This window comes from Ursus maritimus, assembly GCF_017311325.1.
Source record: "Ursus maritimus isolate PB19 chromosome X unlocalized genomic scaffold, ASM1731132v1 scaffold_X1, whole genome shotgun sequence".
Taxonomy (NCBI): Eukaryota; Metazoa; Chordata; class Mammalia; order Carnivora; family Ursidae; genus Ursus; species Ursus maritimus.
This window is the reverse complement of record NW_024423319.1, coordinates 10,187,966-10,214,979: the sequence shown is the minus strand read 5'-3', so window position 1 is coordinate 10,214,979 and position 27,014 is coordinate 10,187,966.

Genomic DNA, 27,014 nt, shown 5'->3' with positions numbered 1-27,014 from the left:
AAATCTCTCTCCTTTGAGAAAAAAATATGTCTTCTTAATATCTGATTTTGCGACTTTAATATCAGCACAAGTGCCAGAGAGGCCGTGTGTGCAGCGACAAGGGCACTGCTTTTAAGGCGGCGCCGGCATATTAAGCGGCTCGCAGGGGGCGGCCGTTTTACACAGACCCTGTGCGCAGAGATCCCGGATGGGGAGCCACCATTTTGCCCTAGTCCCTTCGCAGCCATAAAATGGTGGCATCAGTGAAAACTTTCAGACAGCCGTCGTCTTGGGCTTCTTCCGAACTTGGGTGCTGAGATTGCCTGTGTTGATACCTTAAATAATTATAAGGGCATTTACCCCTCCCCCCCACCCCTCGATTTGGTCCTGTAATACTTAAAATGCTCCAACAGACACAGGCATGTGATGCTCTTTCTTCCAAAACACATTACAGCCTCACTTCTTAATTATAATTGCGTTTCGGAGAAATACTGAGAAGGAAAATCAGCAACAATGAAGGCTAATTTTGGCACGGACAAAAGATTTTTCAAAGATCTCTGAAGATGTCCCACAGCGAACCTTGGGACTAAGTCCTACGGCAATGATTTTACTTATTTTCCAAGACACTCGCCCCTTTAGTTGCCATGCTGCAAATACAGTCCCAAACTAATGCTTTCTAATTGTCATTAGTGATTAATTTAAGCCACAGAATCTGGAAGGTGTGCTGCAAATGCACAGAAATCAATTCTAAAGGTTTTGGCATGCTGTTTCCTGCGGGGTGATGGTGGATTCTGCAGATGTTGATTTTTTCTTTAATGGTGACATCATCACTGGTGAAGTGGTTTAGCTAAGAAACACACATTGCTGGCCACGGGAACTTGTCTTTCCCTGTAGGAGTCTGAACACATCTTGGTCATTATGGCTTCCAATTGTTGATCCAGGGCTGTGAGGCATTCAGAAGGGATCTTGTTCCAAATGAATTTCGACTTTCTGTTAGGCCTCTAGACCAGATTTAGATGTTCCTGGCTCTTTCTGATTTCCTACTTGTATTTCTCTCTGGTGTTCTTAATCTATGAACATCAGGGAACGACAGAATGTTGTCAATGACAGCCCCAGTTTGCAGTTGGCAGCTGCTTTTCCTCTCTCCCTCCCTCCTTTCCTATCCTTGCTATGCAGTACGCACTTAACCATCTACAAGACAGAAAAGGAATTCACCGAACTTACAGTATATGTATCTATATAGATGTACAGATAGTATCTGCAATCTACAACATCTAGACAATATCTATAATGTACTATAACATCTCTCTCTACAATTGCTTTATGTATTTATTTTACTGAAGAAGAATTGACATACGGTATTGTATTAGTTTCAGGTGTATGCTTATATGACTCTTGATGCCTTTCTCACCCTTTTCAAAATACCAGGTATATTTTTATGGGGTTGTAATCACTGGGCACAAGATGGTCCATGTTCTGCTTTTTTTTTTTTTTTAACATTATTTCGTGCAGACATTGCCACACAGTGAAGCAAAAACCAAGTTGATACACTATTCTTGGCTTAGCCAATCTCCTTACTGTTGGGCATTTGGGTTGTCTCCAATTTGCCCCTATTCTAAACGATTTTGCCATTAAATACCCCTATCAGATGAGGTTTTGTCTTTTGGACGACTTCCTTGGGATATGACCCCATAAGTGAGATTACCGGGTCAAATGGTAGGTATGGTTTTTGAGTTCTTGTGTAAACCTTTGTACCAGTCAGCAGGTCCCATCCGAATCTTCCGCCCACACTGGCAGACCACATGTCCAGTTGAGTCAATCTGTTCTCATGCTTTTTTCCTAAGTAAAACATTGTTATCGATGGCTTTAGAGCTCTTTTAACTGTTATTTTTTACTTTCTTACCCAGAATTAGAAATACGAATTTGTAAGTGCTAGAGAGATGACCAGATTTTGTGAGAAAACCACATTAAGTACTCATTTGAAAGGAAGGATTTCATCGGCACCCTGGGGCTAGCCAGTGTGAGTCAACCCATCCCCGAAGGTCCTCGCACAAGGGATTGAACTCGGGCAGAGCCCGCTGAGCTGCCGGCCTCCTGTGCTCCCATCTGCGATGAGCTGAGTTAGTTTTTCTTCTTTTCTCTTTCTGGTGAGAAATAAACTTTTATTGGGTTAAGACTGGTTTTTCGGTACTCATTTGTTCACTCATTCATTCCACAAACATTTGTGGAGTACTCCCCATTGGCAGAGGATTGTGCTAGGTGCCCTGCCAGGTGACACAAGGCTGGTTAAAGGCTGTGGGGGGCCGCACAGTGGCTGAGCGGCACCTTTGGGCACAGCTGACCGAGTGCTGGCAAGCACAGCCTTCACCCCAAACGGCACACCGTTTATACAAAATGTTTTAAATTGCAGACACAATTATTTACGTGCTGAGTTCCATACCTTCACAAGGGCTCAAGCTGTCAGCATAATATATCTCATTACAACCAGCACTGGGCATGGAAAGGATTATTTTTCAAGGCTGTGAGTGCAAAACATCAATTAGTCATAAGAGAGAACAGTTAGCTGGTATGTGTTCGAGATTTTGCACCTTTGGGAGGGAGGGGAAATGCATTTACTTAATCTTCTATAGCTGAATCAAATGAAAAAGAAGACAACAAAACCACTCAATTTAAGTTAGTTGATTCTTTAATCAGCTTCTCACTTAACAGCAGATGCACACAGCGAGCTGGAACAGAAACGGCCCAGGGAAGGTGGCCTTTTCAATATGCCTGTGATATTCACAAGGAGCGCTACCACACTTGGGCAGGAAGCGACAGAAATCAATATTAGCTTTCTCAGGCTTCAACCCAGGAAGCTGCCGCTGCCCTGGAAAAGCTCCCTCTCCTTGTGTCACTTTTAATTTCTTTCCTTGAACAAGAGAAAAGGCCAGATCCAACAAACTCACAGAGCCCCTACCAACTGTGGCGCTGTACAGAAACTTGGGTAAGGACGTGATGCTCCCACTTGCTCTTGTAGAGGAATGACTGCATCGAGTGGTTTGGACTTTGGAGTAATCAAGGAAATGTGAATTATGAACTGGATATCACACGATGCCAGGGAATTGTCATTAATTCTATTAGCTCTGAAAGTAGCCTTCTGGCTATGGAAGAAAATGCCCATAATACTTTCTAAAAGGTATTCTGCAGTGCACAGGGCTGAAATGACACAATTCTGGCATTTGCTTTTACAGAATGCAGCCCAAGGCAGGGACGAAGAGATGAAGCAGGTATGGCAAAACCCTAATTACGGATCGAGCCAGGTGAGGGGTCAACAGGGCTTCACTGTAAAATTTTTCACTTCCGTCTATTTCGAAAACTTTCCTAATAAAATGGGTTTTCAAACAAGTGGCTTACTTTGAATGCAGGTATATTTCTCATATTGGATTAGAGGATGTTGGAGGCAGAGCCTCTGGGATAGCTAGTTGAAAAAAATGAAAGAGCAAGCAACCTCACCATTCTCAAAACTCAGCGCTGTCGCCAGCCCACCGAAGAAATGCAATCTATTAGAGATACACAGGCGCAATCAATGTATGAATCGCTGTGTGACATTTCAATATCGGTGGCCGTGGAGTGGGGTAGGAAACGCCAAGTTTTGCTAAATGAAGGATAACGCCGAGACTGGACAGATACACCGAAACTGGCAAGATGAGGAGGCAAAGATTAGCTATGGCTGGATCCTCACCTTTGCATACAATGGCGGTACCATAGCAACTGTGAAACTCCAGGGTAATTAATCAGAAAGATATCCTCATTTAACAAGCCTATTTGTAAATATAACACTGTAGTTCTTCACTTTGGCAAGAAACTGACAAAAGAGTGAACAAGTTGAAACCCCTCCAGGTGACATCAATTACATTACTGGGATCCTTTATAAAATTTATTGTCTCCCCTTGGATTTGCAAGAGTGGTTTGGGTTTTTTTGTTTGTTTGTTTCCTGTAAATGACAGTGCAGCTTAGTTTATCCAGCTGCAGCCCTCTGGAGTCTACCGATGGATTATCAGGTGAGTCTACTGCACCTGAGTAACGAACTCTGTGTCCTACAGATCTTTTTTCCCTGAGATGACTCCCTCCACGTCCCATAAAACTTCTCAACTGGGAGAGGTCTCCTCTGCGTAAGAGACAGCGCCCCTGGTTGACAAGGATGAATCCTGACCCCTGGGAATCTACAAAGTACGCGTGCATCCCTAAGCAGAAAACCTCACTGTGCTAGGACCAGGAGTTGGGCTGCAATGGATTTTTTTGCCTGGGCTACCTGTACCGATCCGGCAGGATAGTCAAATGAAGTCTCTCCTGAACAAACTGCTAAGACTGTGTTGGCGAGAAAAAAGGCAGATCCTTGGGACCGTGGCTGATATCAAGGGTCATTCCTAAACAAACCAAGAAGCCCCTGAACTTGATACAGACTTGAGGAGCTTTAAGCATTTTTCTTGGGCACATTAAAGAAAGCCTGCATCTGTGTCTAGATGTGAATATGATCTTCGGGTTTTGGTAAATCACTATCACCTTGCCAATAGATAAAAAGAATTGATCTGGCATCGACTACAGTGAACACAGGCGTGGCCCAGTAGATGCCTTCAGAGAGCAGCTGAAGCTGCTGGGAGCCGCCACTTCAGGCGCAGATGTGCCTGCCTTTCCTGAACTGATGTCTTCCAGCAATGTTGGCTCTGATGTCTGGTTTTATAAATTAAACCAGATTGCCCTCATCAAGCTCTGCTGTAAAGTTATAGAGGTTTTCATGAGGATTCTCTGCCCACTAAGAAGTAATACAAATCACATTTTAGAATGTAAGAAGGTGGGGGTTTTAGCCACAATAAAAAAAAAAAAATGCGGCCAGACTTTCAAAAATCACATATTTTAAGATAACTTGTACTTTTATAGTAAATGCTTAGAAATGCTGTTCCGATGGACATCTGAAGAAGGAGGCGTGTCCTGTGTGTGTTGCCTTAGTTCTTAAATGTATTCCATTGCTCACCTCTCCCTGGGTAAATATTTTCTTTGAAAACTCAAGCATTTAGCTGCCCCTTCTGGAAAGGGGTTTATCTTATAGGAAATCCCTCAACTGTTTGTTTATGTAATCACCCTGTTCAAGGCTGCCAGTAGTTGCAATGTTTGCTCAATGCCCTTTTAAGTTCAGTAGGGAGAATACACCTTATCTTTCTGCATAGTTGAGGCATCAAATGCTGGCTGAAGGATCCTCACCATACTCTGTTCCTTGTGTAGGTGTATTCCGCCAAATGAGTTGTGCGTAAGTGAGATCCATCCATATTTGGAAGATACCCATGACCATTCTGACAATTAAAATTTTCTTAATATTTTTTCTCTCCACCTTGCCCCCCACTTATGTGGTACCACCTTACCAGTAGACACTTTTTTCATAGAGCTATTTCTCAATAATAATGGAATTTAAGGCTTCAGCCACTTCTTAAAATAACAATGTTTAAGTTGCATGCTGCAGAAAGAACCATGTAAAATTCTTCAGGGTTGTTCTCCCATTGCAAGTGAATAATACAATGTATCACATCTCAATTCAGTGTTGACACTAGCTTCCCCCAACCTCCGCCCCCCAGGTTATGTTTTTTTGGAAGTTTCCAACCTAGCTGAAAATAGCTTTTAAGAGGTTTTTCTGTTTAAAAACACATATTAACAACTATATTTCAGCTTAAAAAATATTGAACCAATAAAATGGAAATGAAGGTGCCAGTGTAACATTACCCATTGTTCTGAAGGGTGCACTGTCCCGAACATCGTATGCCGGTTGGTCAACAATCCTTGAAGTCCACTCCCCCATTTGTTTCTCGAAAGTCCGAGCTCTGAAAAATTACATAAAATGAATCGAGGAGCAGTAATAATCACAACGTAAACAACATCCTCAAAGAAAAATTCAGCCACGCACATAGGACTTCTTCAGAGGAAACCTCTATTTTTAAAAGGACATTTTTCAAGTTCCAATGTTTGAAAAACTTAACATGAGCTTTATCTGTGTCTACGTAATGCTAAGCATCCAGATTAGAATGGAAAAAATAGGTATTTGTTAGCTACACAAGAACAAACATTTGCAAATATCCACAGCATCGACTGTTCCAGTCCATTGAGGTTATAGAGAAAGAGCCAACGTTACATGCACCAATATGCCAACTATTTGATAATAACCGAGATTTAATTTCCTTCTGAATTAACACGATATTCATTAATTTGACAGTGTCTCTATTGCTGCTTCCCAATGAAAACACATATGCAAAAGATTCCTGGCTGCATTTTAAATGGAAACCTGCAGCATATTAGAATCAATCACTTGTCTAATGTTGGTAAATTCGTTGTTTTTCTTTTATTTCAAAATTTTTCCTCTACTTATAGCCCGGCCTTTCGCTGTGAGTCTGCAGGCACATTGTTAATAAATGCCTTTGCAAATATGATTATGCAAAGAACAAATGAATATTGATTAAACTGAATAATGCATTATTTTCTAGGATAAGTATATTAAATTAACTCTCGGTGAACAAACAGCATGAATTAAACTAGTTAATTTTTTGAAGCTGTAACTGGCTTATTTTGCACTGCTCTGAACGTTCAGACAAGTTTGAAACGGGCACTTGCGCTGTTTTTCTCTTCGTTTTTAATTGCGATTCTTAAAAATGCATATAAGTAATGTAGGTTCCTTAAAGGAACATTGGAAAGTGCAGCTATATTGAAGAAAGAAAAGAGGGCAGCCATCACCTCATCACTCAGACATGACCACTGGGGAGTGCTTTCTAGTCTCATTGTGGATGGCACTGAATTTTTATAAACGTTTACTCCTTTTCCGCATGATGGTGGAAACTTTAAAATCTGGTCTTATTGTTTCCCCTCGGCTTTTTTTGTGCAGATACCTACTCCCGAGCAAAATCAATTATATTAGAAAACAAATCAATGATTTCATAGCTAGGAGCATGGGTTTTTAAGCTACTCTTGTTTGAGACTATTTATTCCAGAGATTTTAAGGAAGTCTCTAAAAGTGTTTGTTTATAGCAAGAAGAAGTAAGATAAGGAACAGCCAGGGGTGGCGAGGGAATCGCCTGATGCTTTAGTTACAGGTACTAGTAAGCATTCAGTAACTACTAACCATTCACACGGTGTACCAGGTCCTCCGTGCGGCAACCCATTTTCCCTCCCAGCAGTCCTGTGAAGTTGGTCGTAGGAGCATACTGATTTTCAAATGGGTAAGCGGAGACTCAGAGAATTTGAGTCTCCGGATGTCCCGGAGCCTAGTGGGGGTGGCTCATTCCGAACTCATACAGTCTGACTCTGGAACCTGCGTTCAGAACCAATGCCATGCAGGCAGAAAGATGGGATTCCATGAAGCATTTCCAACACCCTGAGCACGTTTCTCGCCAGAGCCTCCAACCTTTGGACATGAATAGACCTTAAAGCCCAGGAGACCACAGAAGGGACTTTGAAAGTGTTATTATCTCTAAAATCACCCCAATTACTACTCTACCAGTTAATTTTAAACCTGAATCAAATGCTACATTCTTCCTATACCTCCCAGTCTCGAGAGAAATCCTTTGTGTCAACTTGAGAAGATGTCAGCTCTCACTCTCTGTGGGTCCCCCAACCCCTCCCCCCAACTCCATAAACATCACAGTTCTCTGCCTCCCGCCAGGCTGATAGATGTGTGGCTCAAGAAAGCAATATTGGGACTTGCGAGCCCCACCGCTCATCACGGACGGCACTAAGTGCTTCCCAGCTGTTCAGAATGTCAGGGTACAGAACAGGAAGAAAGGTGTTGTCTAAAGAGGTCTTTCACTTTATGAAGCAGGGTTATAGTTCCTTCTCTATCACGTGGCCCTCGCAGCCCACCGTCGAGAAAGGAGGCGTCTTGTCTCCTGGGAGAGGAAAAGCAGCCCTTGCTGTGAATGATGGTGGATACCACACACTTCAGGTAGAGAGGGGGAGGAAACGGGTAAGTTGCTCGTCCTCCACACCAAGCTGAACCCAACTCGGCAGACGCTCCCCCTGCGATGGTTAGGGGGGAAGCATGGCTGCCTGCTCTCCTCTCTTGGCCCCCCACCCGCATGCACGCTCACCCAGCAGTCAGTGACCTCTCTCAAATACAAATCTGATCAGGTCCCACTTAAAACCTCGTAATGTCTGCCCGCTGCACCTCTACCTGGCCTCCAAGGCACTCTTCTCATAATTTCCCCTCATTCTCCATGGTTCCCCACCTGGGGTCTTAAAACACGCTGCCTCCCCTCCCCCACCCGCGCCCACCACTCTTCACTCTTCCTTCTCTCTCTCTGTCTCCTACAGGCAGATACCATGGCTTCCAGGGACTCTTCCTTGATGTATTCTGCCACCCCCGAGGCCTACACTAGATTTCCCTGTTAGCCTGCACGTCTTCAAGGTGCTTATCGTAAGCTCAGGAAGGATGCAGACCCGGTATACAATTCCACGCAGGGAAAGGCAGAGAGGTAAGGGGTAGGGTCAGAGGTTAGCGAAGCGACGGGGGCAAGAGATGAGAGGGGTGTCCTTCCAGGGGGAAGGGGCCGCAGGAGCAAAGGCTTGGGGGTGAGACACCGCTCACCAGCATTAGGATAGAGGCTGCACTAGGGAGCGGAAGCCCAAGCGGGTTGTGTGAGTGCGTCTGTGTGTACCCGTGTCTGTTTTCTCTGAGATCCATTGTGGGTTTTTTGAGATCAACTGTTTTAATCAACATCTCAAAAGGATTCAAGGAGAGGTACGAGTGGAGACAGAATTTCAGGAGGCTCACAGACTCCCTTCAACCACACCCACAGGCCCCAGTTAGGTGCCCTTTTGGAGCCCCGTGTTGCTACCAGCAGCCTCCCGTGTCAGCCACAGCTGAAATGAGGACAGGGATCATGTCTATTTTTGTGCATGATCTAATCCCTCGAACAGACATGTCCCATTTAACGTGGCCTACACCAAACTCCCGGGTTTCTACACCACCCCCCTGCCCAGCCCACCAAGCTACTTCTTCCCCAGATTTCTCCTTCGCAGTCCTGGCTCCGCCACCCTCGGTTCCCACGGTTCCTCACACCCTTCTCGCTTTTCACCACTCCCACATCCAGCGGATTAGCAGACCCTGAACCCATCCTCGTCGCTCCTCTCCGGTCTTGGTGGCTGCCCTCCGAGCAACAGCCTCTCCTGACGGAACGACTTCCTTGGATGACCAGTCCACTTGCTTCTGGCCACACTGTGCTCTCTGATCCATTCCCTGCCAGTTGGTTGGTTGGTCAGACGTGTCGGTCCCTTCCACCCTCCGTCGTTTCCCAAGGCGCTCAGAATAAAATTCAAACTCTCTACGCTGGCTTACAAGGCCTTCCCTATCGCCCTGGCCAGTCTCGCCTGGATCTCCTCTCCTTCCTTTCTCCCCCCTCATTCACGACCCTCCAGTCACACTGGCCTTTGAACACTCTTCGCTCTTCCGGCTTGGTCCTGCCTTAGGGCCTCTGCCTGGAAACTTCCTCCTTGTCCATCAGGTGCTTTCAGCTCAACAGCCTCCACCTCAAAGAGGTCTTTCTTCTTTTATTGTCTTTCTAACATCTCCCTCTATGGGAAATTAACTTGTTAATGAATTTCTTTGCAAGGTAACTTGTTTTCGCCCTCCCTAGAAAGTATGCTCGGAAGGCAGGAATCTAGTCGTTGGTCGGCACAGCTCCCGCCCCTAGCACAAGTCTAGTGGTTTGTGGGTGTCCAATCAAGATTTGTTGACTGAATAAATACATTTTGAAACACTGAAAATACATTTGAAAGAAATACATTCTGTTGGGATCCTGAAATGTGAAGACTTTTGACGGGGACTTGGAGCACGTCGGTGAACCTCTCCAGGCTCCCACTGCTTCACCTGTAAAATGGAGTCAATTGTCATTGTTCTCCCCAGTAGGGATAGAATGAGATTAAAAGCAGATACCGATCCTCACTGTGTGCTGTCCCGAGTACTGGGCACAGGGGGCCATCTCCAGGCGCTGGCTGTCTGGACGCTTGGGCAATCTCAGAAGGGCAGCCTGGGAACATCACAGCGGAGGACAAATGGAAGGGCGCCTTCCAAATAAGGCCACCACGAGACTGTGGTCCTGAAAGCTGCTTTGCCAGTTGCCCCGTTCTGCCAGGCAAGCCTCTTGTCTGCCAAGGGCCCTGGCATACTCTCTCTCCCTTCAGCTACCCTGGCAGCCATTTTGGCCTTGAGGAAGTAACCAGCTGGCTCTCCCCAGGTCCGTCCAGAGAGAAGAATGACGACAGAAATACTGATATTTCCCAGTTTCCAGAGTGCTTTTAGATCCGTCGTCTTGTTTGACCGTTCCTCCAACCCCTCGAGGTTGGCTTATTCTCATTTTTTGAAGAGGAAGCGGAAGCTCTGACAGGCCCCGTGACACTCCCAAGGTCACAAAGGTTCAAAGTAGTCAGGCCAGGATCCCCAGGGCCCGCTTACATACTTGGCATAACATGGCACTAGAGTTCCCGAAGTTGCAGTGTGGGGCTCGCGACGTGGAATTCCGGTCAGGCGCCTCACCTCCCGCTCCAGATTGTTCCTTCTGCCAGTCCCCGTGCAGTTGGGCAGCAAAGCACCGGGGCCCTCAGTACCCTCACCGGGAAAGACATGTCCGGGCTGCTGGCCGCAGCCAGCTTGAGGGCCCAGCCGCTGAACTAGGAGCAGGTCCACACTGATGCGTGCGGGGAGCCACAGCAGGCTCGTGTGGCTGTTTGTTTGGAGGCCTCTTAACATATTTTAAACGCAATAAAATAAAGCAGTATTTCTAGTAAATTGCCCTAAGCCATGCATTTTGTGGTTTCAGCTTTCTGGGTGGCTGCCAAGGCCGTGACGAACGTGGTCACCAGCCAGAGGCCTGGCCAGGGGCTGTCCCTGGAAAGTGGCACAGGGGTGTGCAAACAGTATCAATGGAGATAAGTAAGCTTAGCGAAGTGTGTGTGTGTGTGTGTGTGTGTGTGCACGTGCATGTATACGCACATGTGTTTAAAATCTCCGTTTTAGGGACGCCTGGGTGGCTCAGTCGGTTAAGTGTCCGACTCTTGGTTTTGGCTCAGGTCATGATCTCACGGGCTGTGGGATTGAGCCCTTGGTCCGGCTCCGTGCTCAGCAGGGAGCGTGCTCGAGGGTCTCTCCCTCTGCCCCCCCCCACGCTTTTGTGCGCACTCTCTCTCTCTGTCTCAAATAAATAAAGCTTTAAAAAAATCTCCACTTTAGGACTCCTTGGGACTGGGATAGGAGCTATTTATTTTTTGCCAGTTGTGTAAGAGGAATCTGGTGAAAACTTGAACTAGAACCAGATTTTGATTCCATTCGGGGTATTTGGTGCCCCTTCGAGATTGTTAACTGGCTGGCCAAAACAGGGCCTAGATCTGTAGTCTGCAATGGTAGCCTCTCCCCTTATCCTGCTTTTCCAAATTTGATGTCAGGAGACTCCCTTCCTCAGGCTGCCGCTCAGTGTCCATGAGTAGGGTACACCCATGACCCTGGGGCCATATCTTCCCTGAGCCCCTCATCTTGCCTGCCGTCCCACTCTCTAGGCCTCCTGGGCCTCACAAAAACCCAACTACCCTTTTAACTGGCTGGCTTCCCCTCACAGCTTCCAGGCTACTTCTGGATAGCTTTCAGGGCCTTCTCTACCCTCCTTAATTCTCACCCAGACTAGGTGGGAGTTCCAGCTCTGTGCTTCCCGAAGCCTGTGTTTCTCCCACTCAGGACTGTCATTGTTCTACTGCTTGGCAATTTCCTGGCCTGGACAGCGAGTTCCTTGAAGGCTTCTGTCCTTCTTCCTGCTTCTGGTGCCCCGTACAGACTGCATTGTCAGTAAGTAGCTATTCACTGAATGCACAAATGAATGTAGGAATACAAAACCATTGTGGAATATTTTGAAAGTATAGAGTTTTGAGAAGAGCCATTGAATGAAGGGTTGTACTTGTCTTCCCTTAGCACTGATCACTTGTGGAATTCTGGTGACTGGTCTCATTCCTCCAACAGACTACAGATTCTGAATGCTGTGATCAAGGATTTTATTCACCTCGTTCTGCATCACCTGGACCAATGATGCCTAATAAATATTTGATGGATAAATGAATGAAGTGGGGGAGGAAGAGGTCCCCAAGCACCAGCCTTACATGATCACATTCAGTGAAGACCCGTCGACTGTTGGACTTACCGCCTTAGACTTTCAGCGTGAAGTGCAAAGTGTACAATCTTGGGGGCTCATCTCTGAGCAGTCTGGTCTCGGACATCAACAGGGACACTGATGGGGAAGGTCATTGCCCTGTGCACGCCCCACTCCAGCCCGAACAGTTGCTGCGAAATTTAACTCGAAGACCAAAAAATCTAGGTCTTAAAGCTAACGCTAGGGGCGAGGGAAGGGTTGGAGTATTTTTTTTCCCCTTCCTATTTTGTCATTGAATTCAGTGCCTCTGAAGTCTGCTGACTTCTCACACCTGGAATTGGACCATTTCTGTTTTTATCCAGCACACAGGTTTAACCTCAGTCCCCATGAATGATTTCAGAAGCCTCCGAGTATACATTGGAGAAGAAACTGACACTTTAGCCCAGAGAACAAATAAAAACTTGTAGCTAACAGTAGCATCCACCTCACAGAGGTGAATTATCGGCAAATTCAAATAACGCAGGTAAATGACTTGGCCCATAGTCTACGCTCTCCAGGAAGTTAGTCATTATTGCCTTCTAGTGAAAACCCTGATGATACACTTTGTGCAGCGGGGCTCGGGGGCTCGGAGAGATGGACGAGGTCCCTGAGGGTAGGCTTAATGTTTCCACTGCTGTCTGCGCCACATTCTGCTGAAGGGAAAAATGCTGAAGATTCGAGAAGAGCGAGGGAAGAAAGATGTGTAAAACCTTACTGAAACACAGGCGCCCACAGGTCCATATTTAAACAAATAAATAAATAAATGAGGCGAAGAAAAAGCTTTTTCCTTACAGAAAAAAAAAACCCGACTAATAAATGTTTAAGGGGTGACTGAATTAGAAAATCACCACTTGGCAACCATCATAGTAATAATTAATTCGGGCAAGAAACATCAATGGATGTTAAAATTAATGGGTGAAAGTTTTATGAGGAAGGGGATATTGACATAGTCTCAGAGTTCCTCCCCTCCCCACAGAATACTTATTAATTACAAAGGGAATAACTTTCCAGGGGAGAAGGCTGGCAGAGACTGCCACCTTAATGAAGTGATCAAAGTGAACATTATTAGTAATGGGACAAATTGAAATCCTGGGCCACCTGATAGGGTGCAATGAGAACATGGCATCGCTTCTGGGCCGCTCCCGCAGAAGATACACACCTTGAACGTAATCACCAGGACACAGCAGACAATCCTAAATTAAGGGCTGCTGTACGACAGACATGGCCCTGGACCCTTTAAAACGTCAAGATCATAAAAAGCAGGGAAAAGACTGAGGCACTGTCCAGATTCAAGGGGGCTGAGAAGACGGGAAGATGAAATGTGCCCTGTGATCCTGGATTTGGATCTTTTGATGAAGGACATTATCGGGGTGTTTGGAGAAGCCCGAATGGAGTTTGAGGCTCAGGGGGTCACGATGTGTCAGTGTCAACCAACATCCCGCTTTTACCCTTTCTATTGTGATGACATAGGAGTAGAAACACAAATCAATACTGTTCTTGCAACGTTTCTGGGAGTCTGAAGTTCTCTGAAATGTGGGTTCTAGAAAAAGAGGAAAAGTGGGCCCAAACACAGACCCTGGAATCCCCTCACTGCTTACAGGGGCTCACACCTGCTTCAGCACTTGGGCGGACAATGGAGCAGAGAAAGGGGCCGAGGCATTATTATCCCCACGGCACAGCCGGGTAAAGTCAGGCTGCTCAGGATAAAAGATGATGCTGGAGCTGGAAGACAAATGGCATCCAGGAGCTCACGGGACTTGCCAAGTTCTCAGAGTCAGGGCTGAAACGGAATCCACTTTTTAGAGGGGGGGTGGGGCAGAGTGAGACGGAGAGAGAGAACCTTAAGCAGGCTCCATGCCCTGTGCGTGAGCCTGATGCAGGGCTCCATCTCCCAACCCCGAGATCACGGCCTGAGCCGAAATCAAGAGTCAGATGCTTCACCGACCAGGCCACCCAGGCGCCTACTATGTTCTGGTACATTGCGAGATGGGATAACATCGGGATGGCGAAACTGGGACCAAATTTGTAGCTGTAACAAAATAGAAACACCCGAGCCCAGGTTTTGCTCACAAAGAGTTGTTGAATGAATGAATGCTGTTCGAAACTTCCAGGAGAAAAAGGTAAATACTCAGGGGAATTGTTTGCTCTTTGTCCCCCCAAAGAAGCCTCAACCTTCCCCATCCCCTCTGGGAGACCATGCTGATAAGCCCGGGCCCACCTGGCCGGGAGAACCACAGCAGCACAACACTGCCAAAGTCCCCGCAAAGAGGACAGGTGGTTCTGCCCAGAGGCCTAGGTCATGGTTGGTTCTCGAGGCTCCCTTCTAATATTTGCCATAGCTCTTTCAGTGGCTCTGGCTTTCCCACACAGGCAGTACCCTGCGGTGGCTCAGTGCATGGTTACAGGAGCCAAGGTGCCCGTGTGTGCGAATCCCGGCTCTGCCACTTCCCGATGTGTCATCCCGGATCACTTACTTAACCCCCGACTCCTCATGTGGGGCCGTGGTGAGGAGGAACCCGGCGTATTTATGGAGTAAGCACTCTAGAAATGTTTGCGATTATTCCCAGATCGCTGGGAGCTTGTCAGAGCCCAGCCGGGGGCACGGTTCCCCCCAGAGGATTCTCCCAGACGGTTCTCCGGCACATCCACCATAAATTTGTCCTGCCTGCCTGTCTTTCAGGGGCTGTGTTTCAAAGGAGGGGACATTTGAACAAGGTCCAAGGGATGAGTGCTAGAATGCCCCACAAAGGGTGCCCAAGGAGTCAGAGGCTCACAGGCAACATGTCCCCAGCCCCTCGGGGGCCCAACCTTGGGCTGAAAGTCATTTACCGAGAATGGATTGTGCTGACATCATTTCTGTTTACTCAGGGCTCTGGCACAGTCTGCAGCTGGCAGTTTGAGGTGACTTAAAATAGCACTTTGAAAACCTTTAGAAGCAAAAGTAATGAAGTGACTCACAGAGACAGCAGAATGCAGTGAGCGTGGACTGTCTGGGGACAAATCTCAGCGCCACCGTTCCTTAGCTGTGTAACCTTGGACAACTTCCTTAACCTCTCTGTGCCCCCAGTTTCTTTGTCTCTGCAATAGGAATAATGATGATAACGGTACGTGCCTCGTGGGGTTGTCAGGAAACATAAATGAGTTCATGTTTGTAAAGTGCTCGCAACAGTGACTGGCGCGGAGTATGCACTCTGTGGAAGTATCTGGTAAATAGCACATAAATAAACTATGACAATACTCAAAATTGAAACAGAAGATGGGAGGAAACATCCATGTTTTTTCCTTCCTCTGTGCATAGTCTGGGGTGGGGGTAAAAACCTCTCTCATTGCCAAGAAGACAGACATTATTTTTAAGTCAATCATGAGTTACCTATCGCAGATGGAAAAAGGCCAAATCAGAGCAGGGCGGGGGGGGGGGGGCCTGTCTCTATGGCTGCTAATACCACTTACAAATGTGAAGACTCATCTGTGCAAATAGTTTGGTGACTACTTGACTCATTTTTACCTCTTCATAAGCGGCATTTTAGAAACCCTAGCACTGAGTAGAGAAAACCATTTTTCTAACCATGAAAAGGTCAAAATGTAAGGGGTAGAAAAACAAATCAAACCACTACATGCATTTTACCACCGTCATCACCTTCAGGAGGGGGACACATGTCTTCCGGTGACTGATACGGCACGCACAAACACCTGTTTGGTTTGCGGCTCTACTCCCAGGATGACACAACTGAGTCGAGATGCTGCGAATTCCAGCACATTCGTGAGTGTGGCGTTGTCCTTCGGAAGCCACGGGACAAGGCGCCGCGTTTTGCTCTTTTGCTGCCTCAAGTCGCTCCCGATTGGAAGACCCCGCCCGGAGCGCAGCAGGAAGGCTTGGGGATGAGCTGACTGGTGACCGGAGGCATCACAAGCCGGCTAATTGGCCGGGACTATCAGGGAGACTGCAGAAGTCGGGCTCCGAAGGCACATGCCAGAGCGCGCCCCCAGACGGGTTGGCTGCATTGTAGCCCTTTGCAGGTGTCACCCAAACGCAGAGATCTTGAGCGAGCTTTCTTGCCGAAGCTGGCAGAGCTACTGCTGGTATCAAGTGTTCTGCCCATGAAAATGATCAGGTGCCAGTGAATGTCAGTGCTTTGCTGAGAGCAACAGCTGGGACCTCTGCGCCGGCGGAGGGGGTGAATTGTATAATCGAGCGGAGCCGAGCTCTCCTGAGCGTGCCACTAGGCCGCTCGCGACACGCTTGCCTGCAAGGATGTGTTCATGCCCCCCGGGGGCCGCCTCTCTCCGCACCCCGGCTACACAGCCTGCCCAGGAGTCCACGGCCCGTCGCCCTGCCAGGTGGGCGCAACCGGCCTTGTGCTCTACGGACACCTCTGTCTAGCTCGGTTTTCACTGGGCCACCAGTCAGCGCTGGGTCACGGGAGCCGAGTTCACTGCAGTCTTGCTTCTTCCGCGCCTTCCACGCCTCCTTCACGGGGAGCAAGCGCTCACAGATCACACAAAAGAGGGCTCTTGCCAGGTGTGCAATGATCTCCAAGTACGCGGGCGATGATGATGATGATTTTGTAGGTTCTCAGCAAGCACTAACTCCATAAAGACTCGTAAATCTCTGCATGTTTACGTAATGCCACTTCAAATGGCCCTGAGGCTACAGTAATTCTATGTAATCTTAAGAGCTCTAAATAATAATTTAGTATAGCCATTTGAAAATCAGCTTGGGGTAGTCGATAGTGCTTCTGTCCTTGCCTTCGCCATCACGCTTCTAAGAAGCCTGGATTGTACTTGCGGCCGGCATTTCCTTCTAAGGAGGACTCCGTAATCCCTAGTGATCTGGCTCCTACCCTCAGTGTGTGAGTTACCTGTTGCTGCATAACCGACACGCATTTGTTATCACCCGCTTTTTGTTGGGGGGGGCAGTTGGGTGTGGTGGGGCTGGAGCCTCTGGCTCAGAGTCTCTCCAAAGCTACAATCCAGGTGTCGGTGGGGGTGGGGAGGCGGGCTCTTCCCATAGCTTGACTGGGGAACGATTCACTTCCAAGCTCGGTCACGTGCTCATTGGCAGGATTCAATTCTCCGTGGGCGGCTGGCCCGATGTTGTTGGTTGCCGGCCAGAGGCCGTCCCTGGCCACATGGGCCTCTGCCCGGGGCAGCCCATAACATGGCAGATGGATCTGTGAGAGTGAGCAGGTGAGAGGGCAAGAGAGAGAGAAGGTGGGTCAGGTGCACGTGACAGTCTTTTTACACTTAGTCTGAGAAGCAAGATGCCGGCAATCACTTCCACTGCACTCTAGTCAGGGGATTGTAGGCGGTGAGAAGCAAGTGGCCACATCCTCCCCTTCTACCGTGCCTGCCATGGCGATCCCGTCCTGTTCCCCATCTCGCAATCGCCTTTCGCTCCTCATCTCCATAGAAGGAAGCCGGACACCTTCCTCCGCGACTTTGGTATCTCTCCCGAGCCTCACTTCTGTCGAGCTGCCCATAAGGCATCCGAAAGGACGGTGTGCAGGGATCCTCAGACCAGCGGATCCGTCCTTCGCCTTCACTGAACGCTGCCCCTCCCCCAATCCCTGACATTGCCATTTGCTCAATGGCCCAGACTTAAAATCTCAGCTTTACATCGGACTCCTCTTTTCCCTCCACCTCTCACAGCCAGTTGCTTATGAAACTTCGTCCGCTCTACCCATGCCTCATCTGTCCTCTCCTCTCTGTCCCCTTAGACTGCTGCCATTGGTCTCGATCTGCCTCTGGGCTCTATCCTGTCTCACTGATCCTATACATTCCTTTCGAATGAATCTTCCTGGGGTGCATCTGGGACCATTCCACTTCTTACTCAAAACCCATCACTGCCTCCCCTCTGAGTACAGAATAAAGTTCAAATTCCTTAGCTGGTCTGTCATTGTCATCCAAGGCCTGCCACGATCTGGTCCCATCCGTGGTCCCTACTCATTTCACGCGCTGCGTCCTCCAGTCACGTAGAAATTCCTCGTCTAGCTCTCATGATTTCCTGCCTAGGTGGCTTTGTTCTTCTGCTCCTTGTCCCCTCAGCCTGAAATTCTCGGCCACCACTCCTTCTCCAGCCTCAGCTCCTGCCTGTCCTCCGTGGCCTGCCTCCAAGGTCATTGCCCACACAAAAGTTGCCCTGAGCATTCCACCTTCTCCAAAATCCAATTTGAAGGTAACAATTCCGTGCTGTGAAATCCCAGAATCCTTTACTTCTCTACCTTATGGCACTTTACTTAGGTATTTCGGCTCAAATGTGGTCTTTCCTAGTAGACTGGGGACTTATTTTTTTTTTTTAAGATTTTATTTATTTATTTGACAGAGATAGAGACAGCCAGCGAGAGAGGGAACACAAGCAGGGGGAGTGGGAGAGGAAGAAGCAAGCTCCCAGCGGAGGAGCCTGATGTGGGGCTCGATCCCAGAACGCCGGGATCACGCCCTGAGCCGAAGGCAGACGCTTAACCGCTATGCCACCCAGGCGCCCCTAGACTGGGAACTTCTTAATGGTAGGATACGTGCTTCATTCATTTTTATACTGTGCGGTCTATAGTACCTTACATATCCACATCATGAATCGATTTAAAATATTTTCATAATGCCCCCAGTAAATATGTATACTCATTTGCCTCATGGTCACAGAAAATGAGAGGAGATGCAGTGAACACAGTGTTATTACTTAAAGGTTAATGTTAGGTTTGGATGACATCTTACAGCTCATTATTTCCTTTTATGCTCTCCTTGATTTTATCTGAATTTCTCTCCAAAGGATAACAACACATGTCGTGACCCTAAGAAATGATGTCTACATTTTCCTGTTGGAAACACTCATTAATAAACGTACCAGTCACAACTTCTTATGGGAAGACAACCCCTAGTACTCAGTTCCATAACTCAGTCATCGGGGATCTACAATGGATTTTAGAGAAGTAAGACCTAATTCCTCCTCATAGAAGCCTTTCAGTGGGGGATGGGAGTATAAGACAAGGCGACAAGTTATAGTACCAGCTGAATTTCTCCCCTGCAGGGTCCAAACAGCTCAGCCATCAGTGAAGGTGCATAAACTCATTTGCTACATACAGTGTGGGAGATCTCAAGGCAAGAACCAGCCAGTTACAGAGGGCTGTGCGCGGACGCCCATGATTCCCTGGATCGACGTTAGAGCAATGCTTCCAAGTGTGGGGCCGGGAGCAGCAGCATCACCTGGGAGCTTATGAATGATGCAAACTCTGGGGTACTGCCCGAGATCTGCTGACTTGGAAACCTCATTGGAGCTCCACACCCCCAGGTGATTCCGAAGCGCTGACTTAGGCTATTGTTCATTTCTGCAAGTTCTTCCAGTCCAACCTATCCCTTCTCCAAAGAGATCCCATTGGTCTTCAAAGTGGGGTCTGTATACTCCTGGGAGTCCGCGAAGATGTTTGATGAAGTTCTAAGAGAACCAAGTTTCAGAGCCTCAATTTCAATATGTTTTTTTTTTTTTCCTAAAACTTATCCACTTGAGAAAGTATCCATGGTGGGAACAGCAAGCCAGTCTGGCTCGTCTACCTTTCCTTTCGCCTCCAATCTTCTCACACTTTACCAAAGAAAGGCTAACTTTCGCCCATCCCAACTCTCACTCTGGTGCACTGCCCCGGGAATGTAAAGACCTCTGGGGAAAACAAACAAGAAGGCAATTTGAAATACTGTGCTAGTGTCAAAAGAGTAGATGACTCTAATCAAGACTGGGTCCCACACCTCTTGGCAAGTAGGTGGCATCCAGTTCCTTGTTTTCAACAAAATTGAAGGAAGGCGAGTTGTAGTGTCAGCTGAGTGATCATTTAAAAATATTTTCCAATGGAACTCTTGTGCCTCGCTGGTCGGGATACTGCCAGCATGGAAGACAGTGTGCCAATTCCTCAAAAAATTAGAAACAGAACTACCCTGTGACCCAACAGTTCTATTTCCGGGTGTAAACCCAAACGAACTGAAAGCAGAGACTCAAATGGATATTTCTCCACTCATTGTTCACAACAGCCCAAGGGCAGAGGCAGCCCGCTACTACTGGTCGTGACAGCAAAAAGGTGGAAACAGTGTTATTCACGAGAGCCAACAAGTAGAAGCGACTGGAAAGTCCATCACTGGATAAATAAACAAAATACAGTACATACATGGAATGGACTAGTACTCGGTCTTAGCAAAGAAAGAAGTTCCAAAAACTGTTACGTGTTCCAACCCGGATGAACCCTGAAGACGTGATGGTAAGTGAGATAAGCCCGCCACAAAGGGACCAACACTGTCTGGTCCTACCTATCACGGGAAAGGAGAAAAGTAGTCCTACAGCAGGATGGCCGAGGGCAGGGGGAAATGGGGAGTCAGTGTTTAGTGGGGACAGTTTCAGTTTGGGAAGGTGGAAAATGTGTAGAGAGGGATGGTGGCGCATACTTAAAAATCACCGAACCGCACACTTCAAATAGTTAAAATGGGAAATTTTGTGATGTATATTTTACCACGATGTAAAACAGTTCTCAGTGATAATCCTTATGAGACTTGGGGAGCATGTAACATGAAAAGAGTTTGGAAAAATTAGATGACATTTGCTCTAACAAAACTCCACTCCTCCTTCCAGTCCAATATACTTATTAATGTGAGTAAGGTTTCTTCCTAATATAACTATAAAAATGAAAAAATGGGAAGAAAATCGATGTTGAATCCTATCTCCTTCTAGCAGTAAGTAATAGTTATCTCAGGAACATGAACTAATCAGGCAGAAAGTCCTCATCAATGATTGTCTGGCGAGGCTGTGGAGAAAAGGGAACCCCCGCGCACCGTTGGCGGGAATGCAAACTGGCACAGCCGCTCCGGAGAACAGTCTGGAGGTACCTCAAACAGTTACAAAAACAACTACTGTACGATCCAGCAATCCCACTTCGGGGTCTATATTCAAAGGAAATAAAAACACTAGCTCAAAGAGATACCTGCCTCTCCACGTTCATTGCAGCATTATTCACAATAGTCGAGACATGGAAACAACCTAAGTGACCACTGATGGATGAATGGCTAAAGAATGTGTACACACACACACACACACACACACACACACACACACACACTGGAATATTATTCAGTCATACAAAAGAAGGAAATCCAGCCATCTGCAACAACACGGATGGACCTTGAGGGCATCGAGCTAAGTGAAAGAAGTCAGACAGAGAAAGACAAATACTGTATGTTCTCATTTATATGTGTAATCTAAAAAAGCCAAACTCATAGAAATAGACATTCGAATGCCGGTTGCCAGGGTTTGGGGTGGTGGGGGAAATGGGGAGATGTGGGTCAGAGAGTATAAACTTCCAACTGTAAGATAAACAAGGTCTGGGGATCTAATGTACAACATGGTGACCAGAATGAACAATACCCTAGTATACACTTGGAAGTTGTTACAAGAACAGATCTGAAATGTTATCACCGCAAAACAAATTATGTCAGCGGATGGAGGTATGAACTAACACTGCGGGGGTCATCATTTTATAGTACATACATGTATCAAATCATCGCATAGTATACCTTAAACTAACACAGGTTATATGTCACACTGATATCACAATAAGGATGTAGAAAACTGTTTTTAAAAGTATATTGTGCACTATACTCCATTAGCCCACAAGATAAGTACATAAAAATATGTGTGAGGGATGCTTATTTTTTTCAAAACTATTTTAGAAGGGCACATGGGAAAAAAGTTTGAACATCCTTGCTTTGAATCCTTTCTTGCCAATTCTTCCTCTGTTTCACGTTATACACTCCCAGGCTAAGATCGAGTTCTTTTTCTCAGCTCCCTTTATCCATGGAAAAGCTGAACACTGGGTGCACCTTTTGATTTCAGATTGAAACCATCATTCTCAGGGAATCTCAGTGAAACTCCTGAATTTTGGTAACAGTGGTTCTCGATCAGGGATGACTTTGCACCCGCTGCCCCAGGAGACATTTGGCAACATCGGAAGACGAGCTTGGTTATCACAACCAGGGGAGGTCTGCTACGGGCACCTCGTGGGTAGAGGCCAGGGATCCTCTACGCTTTCTACAACGCACAAGACAGCCTCCCACCACAAAGAATGATCTGGCTCAAAATATCAATGGTCCTGAAGTTGGAAAAACCATGTGTGCCTGAATGATCGGACAAATGAATGAATGAACAATCACATAAATGAATAAACAAAGAAACCAATGAATGAACGCTAGTTCATGAAGTCTCAAATCAGTACCGTGGGGCAGGTTCCGCACTAGGCTCCCAGAAAATATTGGTGAATGTGACGGACCCAAGGCCAGCTGTTCTTCCCCCTGCCCCCCGCCCCCAGGCCAGGTTTAATGGAGCTTAGGTGCCAGCCCAACACAGTGTCTTTTCTAGGCCCGGCGCACCTTGCTCAAATCGCAAAACTGTCCCCTCTAGCCAGACCTACATTTCTCTTGCCTTTGGGGTGCTCTAAAAGCCCTCAACTTTGTATTTGCTTGGGTTAGGGGCTTCCATGTCCCCTGTTGAGCCTCCCTCCCTCAGGTAATCACCTGAAAGCTCTCCTCTCTGTAACACTTCCTGCTCTGCCGAACATCCGCAGGACTCAACAGCGTGACTCCGGTTCTCGTCAGCGAGCGGAGAGCAGAGATCACCGTGATCACTGTGGTCACCCCAAGGAAGGACGCTGAGCCCCACACGCTTCTGAAGAAGTCATGTGTGAAGTACACAACCTCATCTACATACCCGATCCCTAGGTTTTCCATCTCTGTCTAACCAGTGGCGTCTGAGAATGTCCTGTCTCCCGGGCAGTTGGCAAATCAAGTCAACTATTTAAAGCGTGGTAACTGCGAGACGGTCACTTCACGGAGGGCCCCAAGAGGCTGCTGCGTCCTTTCAGCCTCCAGTTCCGTCCTGAGTTCTCAGGGCCTGGCGATTCTGTAGGAAGATCTTCACATCTAGGAGTCCACAGATCCAGCTCTGCAAGAAGGCAGCCCTTTTGCAACGACTCCAAATCACAATAGCTAACATTTACCGACTGCTTATCATATGCCAGACATTGTGCGAAACTCTTCTCCTGGAGGCCAGCCTACTGTGGTGTCATGCAAGAGTGATGGCCACTGGCCACAGCCCACACGAGGTCTGATGATCTCGGACGTTAAGGTTGCCGAGCATGCCCATGAAACAAAAGCTATTCATCCCCCTCCTCTAAGACATGGTCCTGACCCTCTGATTCAATAACCATCTAGAAGGCAAGCTTGAGGGGCCTGCCTACCCCCACGCTCCCTAAGAACTGCTTCCCACCTGTGGTCACCGATGAAGAGGGGAGCCTAAGCTGTCCAAGTGAACCCGTCCATCCTGCCCTCAGCTGATGAAATCCACCTAAATCTAGTTGGTCCAATCCAATCCCCCTGCTGAGAATACAGAACTGAGGCCCTAGGGAACCGAGCCAGGGAGCTATGGGGAAATGGCCATTTGATGCTCTGTGTGCAAGCAGGTAGGGGAAATGAGAAAGCAGGTCCACAGTGAGAGAGGCAGAGATTGGAGATGCCATGGGACAAGGGCTGTGTGATCTGTATAGTGTCAATTCCTGATGGCTTTCAGATCCTACAAGGTCGGGCTTACTTTGTTTATTGACCTTGGGTTCTCTGATAATCCCCCCCTGTCATTTATTTTCAACGAACTCTCCTTTTTTTGAGCTGGGTTGGGTGAGTGTCTGTTCCTTGCATCCAGGGACTCATGAACCACTAAAATAAAACCTTCACTGAGAAGCTACTAGACAATAAACACCCTATTAACTCTGGAGTATCCTGGTCCATTGTGACGGACTCTGAAAACTTACGATGCCTATGCTTTGTATTCAACCAAGTAGTAAGTTATCTACTGTTTTTATTCATTCATCTAGTCATTGAACATTTCTTGGGTGGCTACCATGTGCCCAATGTTCAGAAGATCACATAACGAAAGAATGGGACACCTGCTTTCAACAAACTTACAAATTCATTAGAAATTTGAAAGTACAAAGCAAAAAAATAGTTTCTGTAATAAAATGCCAATAAAACATAAGATTTCAGAGGAAGGAGCCCTTAGTTTTCCTTATAAAGGCTGGGGAAGGCTTCATAGAGGAGATGTCTTCTGAGCCAAAGTTTGAAGGATGAATGGAATTTTCGCAAGCAAAGAAAGGACGGAAGAAGAGCAGACAAGATAGCTATTGCCACAATCACGCTGTGTAACAAACCACCTAAGTGGCTGTACGGTTAATCATTTGTTCTTATACAACTATATGTTCTCTGCAGATCAGCTGACCCCGGCCGGGCTCCACTGGGGCTTGGCTCCACGATGCAGGTGTATGCGTGCACGTGCACACACGTGCACACGTGTGTGCATATGTGTGTGTGTTCTTTCTGGAGCCCAGGCTGAAGGGCAGCAGCTGCACAAAGACAGCTGTTCTCACAGCCATGGCAGGCACACGAGCAAGCACATGCAACTGCTCTCTCACATCTGACATCTTCCGGACCAGAGTAAGGCACAGAGCTGAGGCCAAAGTTGGAGGGTGGAGAAGTATGTCCTATGTCCTGCCTCTCGTGGACCTGCAAGGTTAGTGGGCCTGGATACAGGACAAGGGAAGGATTTGGAATAGCTGCGGCAAATCCTAGGCCGAGAGATTGAAGAGATAATCAAAAGCATGGAGGTAAGAATGTAAGTGGATTGTTTATAGGGAGGTAATAGGGTAAAACTTAAATTTTGAAAAAGCTTCCAGCAAAATGATGGAGAGCCTTGAAGGTCACGCTGCGGAACATGGGCTTTCTTCTCCAGGTTCCAGGGAGCCAGTGGCGCTCACGTGATCATAGCCGTAGTAATATAAAGAGCAAGGAGAGGAGACAATTTAGGAGGCCAGGGTAATGGTCTAAGAATGTATGGAAGTTGGGCAGATATGAGAGATGTTTGGAAGACTTTAACGTATGTCCACAAATCATCTGATACTCCTCGTTTTAAGAGGAAATTCATTGTTCTTTCTGAGTGTGGGCTGGATTCAGTAACTTGCCTCCATTGAGTAGAATATGGTGAAATGAGGGTGTGTAACTTCTGAGACTCGGTCATAAAAGGCAGGTGGTCTCCTGTTTGCTCTCTTTTGGATCCCTCAATCTGGGGAAAGCTAGCTGTCGTGTCATGAAGTCACTCAAGCAACTCAATGGAGAGACCCATCTATTGAGGAATTAATAGCTTTTGTCAATAGCTAATGAGGCCTCCTGCTAATGGCCACGGAAGTGACCAGTTTTGAGTGGCAATCCTACAGCTCCAGTCAGGCCTTCAGATGATTACATCCTTTGCCAACATTTTTTTTTCTCTGCAGTTTTTTTTATAATAATATTTTTTATTATATTATGTTAGTTACCATACAGTACGTCCCTGGTTTCTGATGTAAAGTTCGATGATTCATTAGTTGTGTATAACACCCAGTGCACCATGCAATACGTGCCCTCCTTACTACCCATCACCAGCCTATCCCGTTCCCCCACCCCCCTCCCCTCTGAAGCCCTCAGTTTGTTTCTCAGAGTCCATAGTCTCTCATGCTTCATTCCCCCTTCTGATTACCCCCCTTTCTTTATCCTTTTCTTCTCCTACCGATCTTCCTAGTTCTTATGTTCCATAGATGAGAGAAACCATATGATAATTGTCTTTCTCTGCTTGACTTATTTCACTTAGCATTATCTCCTCCAGTGCTGTCCATGTTGCAGCAAATGTTGAGAAATCGTTCTTTCTGATAGCTGAGTAATATTCCATTGTATATATGGACCACAAGTTCTTAATCCAGTCATCTGTTGAAGGGCATCTCGGCTCCTTCCACAATTTAGCTACTGTGGACAATGCTGCTATGAACACTGGGGTGCATATGGCCCTTCTCTTCACTATGTCTGTATCTTTGGGGTAAATACCCAGGAGTGCAATGGCTGGATCATAGGGTAGCTCAATTTTTAACTTTTTAAGGGACCTTCACACTGTTTTCCAAAGTGGCTGTACCAACTTGCATTCCCACCAACAGTGTAAGAGTGATCCCATTTCTCCACATCCTCTCCAACATTTCTTGTGTCCTGCCTTGTTAATTTTTGCCATTCTAACTGCTTCACCAACATTTTGACCACAACCTCATGAGAGACTCTAAGCCAGAACCACCCAACCTAAGCTGTTCCTGGATTCCTCACCCACAGGAACTGAGTGAGATATTAAGTGTTTACTACATCAAGATGGTAAGTTCCGGGATAATTCGTTACGCAGCAATAGATGAAAACTACGTCTGGGATAGAGAAGGTGAGGGAAAAGGATAAGGCGAAGATGAGTCCCAAACTTCTGGCTTGAGCCCCTGGGTGGGCTGGCTTACGGACAGGGAAAGAGAGGAACGGCAAGTCTGAGGGACAGAGAGAGGCAAAGTAAGATGAAGCGTTCATTTTAGGACAGTGTTTTGGACTGACTTGTGTCTCCCCTCAAAATTTATCTGCTGAATCCCTAACCGCCAATGTGATTATATTTGCAGATAAGGACCTTTAGGGGGGTAATTAAGGCTAAATGACATCATACAGGTGTCCTTGTGTCACCCGTAGGTGACATAAGGACTGGTGTCCTTATCAGAAGACGGAGGGACACCAGAGATCTCCCTCTCTCTCTCTCTCTCTCCATGTGTGCACAGGAAGGGGCCATGTGAGGACACCGCAGAAAGGTGGTAGTCTTCACCCCGAGGAGAGAACTCTCACCAGACACCGACCCCGCTGGCACCTTGATCTTGTGCTTCAAGTTTCCAGAACTGTGAGGAAACACATTTCTGCTGCTTAAGCCACCCGGCCCGAGGTCTTCTGTTTTGGCAGCCCAAG